The 8311-nt window shown below is 43.8% G+C and overlaps 1 protein-coding gene across 4 annotated transcripts in view; it reads right to left on the bottom strand.

Annotated features, from left to right (window-relative positions):
• CNTN4 (contactin 4) overlaps nucleotides 1-7399 on the bottom strand; it is a 236488-nt gene extending 229089 nt beyond the window's left edge. For all 4 annotated transcript variants that reach the window (XM_031061618.1, XM_014309312.2, XM_031061619.1 and 1 more), the window contains exon 1: nucleotides 7352-7399. The gene's annotated coding sequence lies outside the window, so the exon portion shown is untranslated. The remainder of the gene's footprint in view (nucleotides 1-7351) is intronic.
• Between the last annotated feature and the right edge of the window lie 912 nt (nucleotides 7400-8311).

Genomic DNA, 8311 nt, shown 5'->3' with positions numbered 1-8311 from the left:
ACATTTTTTTTCCCCCCCGTCTGCTTCCCATGGAAGAAAAAAGACTTCAAGGACTGTGCTGAGGATAAGATCTCCTGTATCAAAGCAGGTGATACAGTAGAGTTGTGATAATTCTTGTGGAATGAGAGGAACGAAGATTAAGAGGAAAATGAGGAAATAAGAGATCTTTGAACTGCTTTGAAGCAGGGCACCAAAAAGCTGCTCCAAATTCCCATTAACTTCAGCAGTGCATGAAATGCAGTTTACTGCCTGCATGGCTCCATGTTCTGGAAGTTCCAACAGTGGGCAGTTAAACCCTGGAAACACACAGATTACAGGCAGGGACAGCAGCACAGCTCTGCACTCAGAGCTGGCAGTGAGTCAGCAGCACAAAGGAAAGCACAGATCTCATAGGAACAGGCACGCAGGGAAGAACTGATGGCCAGGAGCTTTTGGTGTGAGGAGGAATGAAAATAGTGGCTGTAAGCTGAAGTGATAACTCCTAAAGGATTTACAAGTGGTGAGGGAGCTGAAGTGGTGGGAGAAGAGCAGAAGGAATTACAGACTGGAGACAAAAAGCGAGTCAGGTTCCAGCTCCTTCTTTGTGCCACATGGTGTATTGAGGACAGCTGCCACTCAGTAAATCCTAAAATAACTTCTTACTAGAAAACTTTAGCAGGGCAGTTGCACTACATCACCTCTACAGATCCCTTCTAAACTCAACAAAAACCACCAGAATTTGCAACATGGTACAGGCAGATCAATCATTTAAAAAGAGTATTAAGAGAAATCAAACAAAATATGTATTTGCAAGTAAGGAGCTTCATTGTTCTTAAAATGGTATCAACAGGAACAACGATCAGTTTGAATGAATTAAACAAACCAAAACCATCTTGTTCTCCTTTTCAATAAGGACAACTGTGAACCTGAGAAACTAAGATCCAAATTCAAAGAAAAAAAGTTCAAAACTGACCCTAAGGAATATTTCTCTTCCCTTCAGTTGGCAGATGGATCCTTTGAAGCAAGGAATCCATTTGCCAAATACTTCTAGGGGATCAAGGGATGCAAATTTGCACCAACATAAAGACAGAGAAACATTTCTTGAGTGACGCACACTCCAACACCTTTATGCAGAATCACATCTACAACATTTTTATTGTAACTAAAAGGGTGACAAAATCAGTTCTAGCAATGATTAGACTGAATATTTTAATCCACAAAGATTAATCTGAATTATACATTTCCTGAAGAACCTTTGTTTCCGCTTGAGTTGTTTATTTTGAGGTATCAAACCTTTTAAAAAGGAGGAGTAAAATCAAAGTGTGCCACAGTGAGCCATGAGGGGCTGGCAGCATCAGGTGTTTCACCCAGACTTTGCTTTGGTTTGGGGTTTCCTAATTTTTAGCCCCATTTCTCAGTCTCACAGAATCCCAGACTGGTTTGGGTTGGGAGGGACCTTGAAGCTCATCCAGTTCCACCCCTGGCACCTTCCACTATCCCAGATTGCTCCAAGCCCAGTCCAGCCTGGTCTGGAACCTGAGCAAAGACTTTAAAGCCACTGGTGGAGTACCAAACCTGGCAGCAATAATTCCATGTGCCACAATTCCAGCACTAAACCAAACCTCTGTGTTTGCCAATTTAGCTTTTTATTTTTTTGCCTTATGAGGCTGTGGGTTAAAAGGGGCACGAGAGATGCACATCCAGTACACCTCATTTCCATCTGAAAAGTAAATGTTTAATATTCCAGGAGTCAGAAATTAATTTCCTAAATGTTAATTGATGCTATTTCAAATCGCTGAGGGCGCATTGAAGGCATTTCAAATGATTAACACAAGATTTGATGGCAAAGGAGCCATTTCAGTAATGGGCAGAGCCACAGTCATCCCTCCTGTCCCACCTGCAGCAAGAAACACTCACTGAAAACCCAGTGAAATGGGGGAATTTCATCTGACTAAAATCCAACCACCTCCAGCCTGATTCTGTGTCCTTCACTTGGGGACAGAGCTGCTTTTAGGGCTGTTTTGGGGTTTTTTTTTGGATTTGCACTGTGGACACCACTCATGGCACAAGTGGAGGCTGTTCAAGCCACTCAGCCCTTCACAAGCACGTCCTTAAATAACCAAAATGATTAAATAATCCAAATAATTGAAAGAAAAAACGACCATAACCGCCCCAGCTGATTTGCAGCCCCACAGCCCGAGCAGCATTCCCAGAGGGTGCTCCTCTCCCAGGCTGCAGGACAAACTCCACCTCTGGCCTGGGATAATCTATGGAGAAGTGTCAGAGGCTGAGGAGTGAGCAGCAATCCAGCCTGCGAGGTGTGCTGGGGAAAACACATCACTCTGGGAGGAAATGGGGCTCTCCTGCTGCAGCACTGCCTCTCCAGCATTTTTTAAGGAGCTCTACACTCACTTAAGCACCCCTGGAGGCACAGCCACCCCCAGCTCGGGGATGACTGATGCTCCATCTCCAGCAGCAAATCCCACTGTGATTTTAATTGAATTCCAGCAGCCATTTTATTTTTTTTCCCCACACAGCCTCTCCACTCTCTATTCCCTCCTTGCTCCCAGTGATTCAGCAGTTTATTCCTCACTACACTAATCCCTCCATACGGCAGTTTCTCATCCCTTTCATGCAGTGCTCGTGACAGCAGCTGCCCATATCACTGGTGTTTGGGGGTCTTTTTTTTTCCTATTAAATAGGAATTTATCTCAGACACGCTTTGGCTTTCAGGCTCCACCACTTTTCCAGCCATGAGGAGCATCATGAGTCCTCACACTGTGCTCATCCAGTCTCTCAGCTGAGCTGATGACAGCGTTGCAGGAATTAAAAAAGGAGACAGAAAAATGGAAATCGGGAGCCCAGAGGATCACAAACAAGCAGTGACACCTGGGACCTAAACCAGCTGTGAAACATTCTTCAGAATACCTGAAAATACATGTTTGCTGTTTACAGGGGACTCCACAGACCTGCCAGCTGCCTGTTTGAGTTACTCACCTAAAAGGTGCAGAAATTCAGCTAATAGGAGGAAAAAAAAATAGGGAAAACAAACTGGCAGGACCCAGCTGTGCCGGAACTCCCAGCAACTCCTATCATTCAATAACACCTTGGAATCCAGGCTGACCCATCTTGACCCAGCTATTTAGGCAGAGGCTCAAAACTCAGTCCAGTGACTCTTTGTTGTAGTAATGAGCAGTTTAAAACCACCATAATTGCTTCTGACCATAATCATCCAACAGCCATGAGCTGTTTATCTGAGAAAAATTAATCCTCAAAGAGTGACCCTCATGTCCACAACGTGTTCTCAGCCGTGGAGTGATTGATAAGTTATTCCAAGCCAGTCCACAGAACCACTGGTAGTGGCATTTTATCATCAAAGCTCCTTTGCCCTTAATCAAAGGCTAATTCAACATGAAATCCTTAAATATGGGCTGCAGCACAAGATAAAGTTAGCAACCTTGAAAAGGCTGGGAAATGGCAATTTGCACACACAAACACAAGATTGAGAGCTCCCATCATAACCTGCCTCATCAATCACCAGCTGCAGTGGCTTTAGCAGGACTATTTCCAGAGTATATTAAACTTCACCACGTCTTAACCTTCTTGTAAGGCCACAATAATCTCTTCTATAATATCAAACAAGTGCAGAAGGGCAGACTTGCTTGGTGCCAAAGTATGCCTTGTGTAGATTTCAGATTTAACAGCCTTGTTGCCTTCCCAGACATTCCTTGGTGTCATTGCAGCCCCATATTCCCACTCAGGGAGCACAGACAACACGTCTCACACATATTCTGAAAGGAGATACTCTGAAACGCTGGAATGAGGCACATCCCTTGAGCTATCACCTGGTAATTACCTGTGCTTCCAAAATCTCTGTGCAAGGGAAAGATCTGGCCAGGCACCTGTGACTGAACTCAACTTTATCCTAAGTTTTGTCCAAGTATTTATCATGATCTTAGGGTGAAAAGTCAAGACATGAGGACTGCATCTTAAATATTACTCAAGTTCAAAAAACAAAACAAAGACTCCAAATCTCGAGCAAAATGCAGACTCTGCAATAACAAATTACAATCAGGGTTGTATCAAAAAGCTGCCGTCTCACTCTGCTGCAAAGTCAGGATGCTCTCTCCCAGCCCATCCTCTAAAAACACAACTTAAACCACCCTAAAGTTCTGATGATTCAGTGTCATCAAATTACTTCAGAACAACTGTTTTAATTTTGGGGGGTTTTTGGGCGGCACGAGGAACCCAAGTGATAAGGGGAGAAGGAGGCAGCCAAGGAAAGGGATGGCAGAGAGGCACAGAAGGTGAAAAGCAGGAGAAGGGAATCAGGCTGGAAGCAGGAGATAATAAAGAGGAAAAGAAAGGACACAGCAGATTTTCAGAGGATTAGGAAGAGTAGGAGGACGTGGTGGCAGACACATCTGACAGTGAGGAGCCAGGGAAGGAGGACAATTCAGGATCCTGGGAAGCAGAAGGATGCCTGGAGATCACAAACAACCCCGGTCTTTGAAGGAGGGATCTAAAAATTGCACGTTGGAGGCAGTTCAGTGTCCATCCAAGTAATCCTCTTCCACACTGACCCCCAGCACCTCCAGCTGAGCCAAGAGCTGCCAGACACAGTCACACAGCAGGCAAAGGGGGAGCTGCCAGTGCACAAAACCAGTCCCAACCTTGTCAAACCATGCCCTAGAACCAGACTCTGCCCACCACAATCTCCTTTTTCAGAGCATTCAGTTTTAGGACATTTCTCCAGCACAACTGTGCATTGTCTGCTGGTAATAATTCTAATTAAATTTACACTCTGAGCCTGGTTGTGGGATACAAAGCACACACGCTACAAACTCTAAGAGGACTGCTGGCCTGTCACTGTTTTAATTAGCTTGACAGGTAATCAAGTAGAATTTTGTAATTATAGCACTGCAAAGCACAAATGTTTCCTTTCAAATCCCTACTCCCGGAGTCACTTTGGTCAAGCACAGGCAGTTTTGAGCCACAAGACCAGAAGCAAAACTCAAACTTGGCATCCTCAGGGCCTGGCTTTGACTCAGCAAGGCTCATGTGCTGCTGAGGAACGTGGGAGACAAACTCCTGCCCTCCCCCAGAGATGAAATATGTATAAAAGCTGAATCTGCAGTCCCCAAATGTGCCATTTTGTCAAGTACAGCAGAGTGTGTGACCACTTTTCCCTAAAAACCACGTTGTGCTTGTTCCTTGAGAGCACAGGCCTGGATCCCAAGGCTCGCTGCCACTGGGGCAGGGGCAGACTTTGGGCACACAAAATTCACTTTTGAGGCTATCTCAGCAGCTTGGGTGACACTGCTGTTCCCACTCCCCACACAAGATCCAAATTCTGCCTTGTGGGGCCCTTCCCAGACCTAAACACCCCACAGGGCACTGCTGACCTTCTAAAGGCACATTCACCAAGGGCTTCCCCACATCAGCTTTTATTTCAAATCCCCTTTTCACTCCCAGTGCCACTGATGCCTTCTGGGCTACCTAAGAACAGAGGCCAGACAGAATTAAGGGAATAAAAAGCTCTTATTTATTGAAGGGCCCAATTTTAGGCAGATAAAGCCCCCCAGGGGCTACACCCAAAAATGGATGATGGGTCAGGGTTTGCACACTTGTATAAGTTCGGTCCATTTGCATATTGGGGGTGAATCTGCCAATTCCAGCTTCAGGTAATGAAGTCATTGACCCCAGTTTGCTCCCCCAACTCACTTTTGTTCCCATCTCGGGGCCCTGAGGCAGTGAGGTGTCCTTGATTGCCAGGCCTGGAGAGGAATTGTTGTGTCGGCCCCAAATGGGGAAGCAGCAGCTCACACTGAGTGTGGAGGTTGGAGTTACACACTAAAGAGCTGCAGGGTTACAGATAGATGGAAAACAGAAAAGCTGAAATCCTGAGGCATCCCCAGAATGGAGGCATTGAACCCAAATTCCAGTCACATCCTCACTAATGAGGAGTGTTTACCCAAGAGTTAAAGGCTCTGTAAACAGAAAGCAATTTCCATCCTCCTGGCTGGGCTGGTGTCAGCATTTGCAAAGCATTACCAGCGTGCCCAGAACTGTCTGCTCCAGTCCTCCACACTTCCTATCAAGCTGGCATTTAAGGATTTGGAATGCAGAACACAAGGCTGCAGCCTAAAAATAATATCCTGAGATTTGATCCTGCACTTCTTATTCAGGCTCAATTAATCAAGGTTGCCTAACTCCTCAGAAGTACTTTTCATCAGCAGATTGAAAACACTTCCCACATGGAATGGGGATCAGCGTCTCCTTTTTACTGTGGGGAACCTGAAAATGAGATTTCACCTGAGAAGGAGCTCTGAGGCTAATTCAGGAGTACTGTCCAAAGGGATGAGGAGTCCATTATTCAAAGTTATCTTTTATATTAAGAAATAAGCTTTTCCTTTCAGACCACTAGAAAGACTAGAAAGTGATCCATCACAGGATTTATCATGCTGTCTTTGAAAACCTCACACCAAGAGAGCCCATTCCAAAAGAGCCAGGCTGAATGAAAATATTTACTTGATCTCCATCTTCAGTTTTCATTGTGAACACACTCCAGGACAAAGGAGAAACTCCCAAGAATTAAGAAATTAAATATTTTTGTCAGAAACCATCTGCAGTCTCCCTGAACAGATACAGTAATAACATCTAAAACTAAGACAACATTCATTTTTCAAATAATTGTAAGCTCTGAAAACATCTTGTTCTCCTTCAGAAACAACATCATTCAGACTTAAAAGCATGTTGGAAAAAAACCCCCTCCAGATAATTTCAGGGTCTGTAGAACAAAACTCACCTCTCCACTAACAAGATTGATTCCCTTTGACATTCAAACTGAGAGGCCATTAAGAAAATTTGAGTTCCAGAAACACCACAGGTTTTTTTGACTAATTCAATTGCAGAGTCAATCATTCAATGATTAATTAAACACCAATTTTGAAAATCTCTTGACAAGAACAATAAGAGCCTAACCAGAAAAAAAAACCTCTGAAACATTATTGATAACAAGATATCAATATCCCTTTGAAAAAGAGTCACTCTACAGCTTTCATACATCCTGTTAAATATATATAATTTACAATTTCCCATTTACAATAATAGCTGAAGGCAAATCGTTCCACATGTTCCATAAACCTTCCAATGTAGAATTACCTAAATGCAACACATACACTTAAATGCAGATTTATATATTCTTTTAAAAAGGGAAATCAAAACCCCCTGTCAGGGCACAGAGAAACTCCAGGACAAATTCTTTAAAACACAAACAACACAAAGGACATTCTGACATTTAATGCAATGATGTTAAGAATAAAGAGAAATTAACACCAACACATCAGAATCAGGATTAAACAATTCTTACCTTCCCCAGTGCATGATACGCAGCCTTCAGTCAAATTTCCAATACCTGAAAGAAGACATTCAAATGGAACATTGGTTATGCTGATATTTTAAGACACTAAATTAATTCTTGTTGCTGTCAATTTGTTTTGCAGACAGAGAGGCTGTCTTGGATGACTTTTATTTGCTGTTTTCAAAGTGCCACGAGACAACAGCAGGAACCTGCTCAGATCCTTTTGCACTGCTTGGATTCAGCTCCCCCCAGTCCATGAGGTCTCTTCTCCAAAACCCCCAACCCCTGCCCTGGGGTTCAACCTTCCCACCTGGGATGACTCAAACCTTAAATTTTCCCACCTCTGACTTCACTAAAGGCTGAAACTCTTCCACTGATAACTCAGACAACAAACCACCCTAAATCCCACAGAAAGAAGCTGAAGCAGAGCCATTTCCCATTAGATCATCCAAACCACATGCTAATAAAATTTGAAAAAAAAAAAAAAAGAAAAAAACAGGAAACGTATTCAACACATGATTTAAACCTAAAGCTTCACATGTTTGGTAGCTAGGTACGGGTCACACAGAGAACATATGGCAAATGGAGATGATGTTTATGAAACTAGAATTCAGTGGGCACCAGAAATGCAGCCAAAATCATATATTATAAGGAAATATGAGCTTTTTTTTGCACTATCAACACATCCCAGATAGGAGAGGCAGAAAAAGAAGTCTGACATTTTGCCTGAAGATAAGCACCCATTTCCTGGGTTGTAGCTTAAATTCCAATTTGGTATGAGGAAGTCACAGGCAGAGAGAGCCCTGCTCCTGTAATGGGGTTGCTACTGAAATCCCTGAGAATTAGATACTGAGAAGAAATTCCTCCCTGTGAGGGTGGGGAGGGGCTGGGATGGAATTCCCAGAGCAGCTGTGGCTGCCCCTGGATCCCTGGAGGTGTCCCAGGCCAGGTTGGACATTGGGGCTTGAA

This window comes from Geospiza fortis, unplaced genomic scaffold, assembly GCF_000277835.1.
Source record: "Geospiza fortis unplaced genomic scaffold, GeoFor_1.0 scaffold128, whole genome shotgun sequence".
Classification (NCBI taxonomy): domain Eukaryota; kingdom Metazoa; phylum Chordata; class Aves; order Passeriformes; family Thraupidae; genus Geospiza; species Geospiza fortis.
The sequence above is the reverse complement of the archived record's forward strand: the minus strand, read 5'-3'. Positions and strand labels throughout refer to the sequence as shown.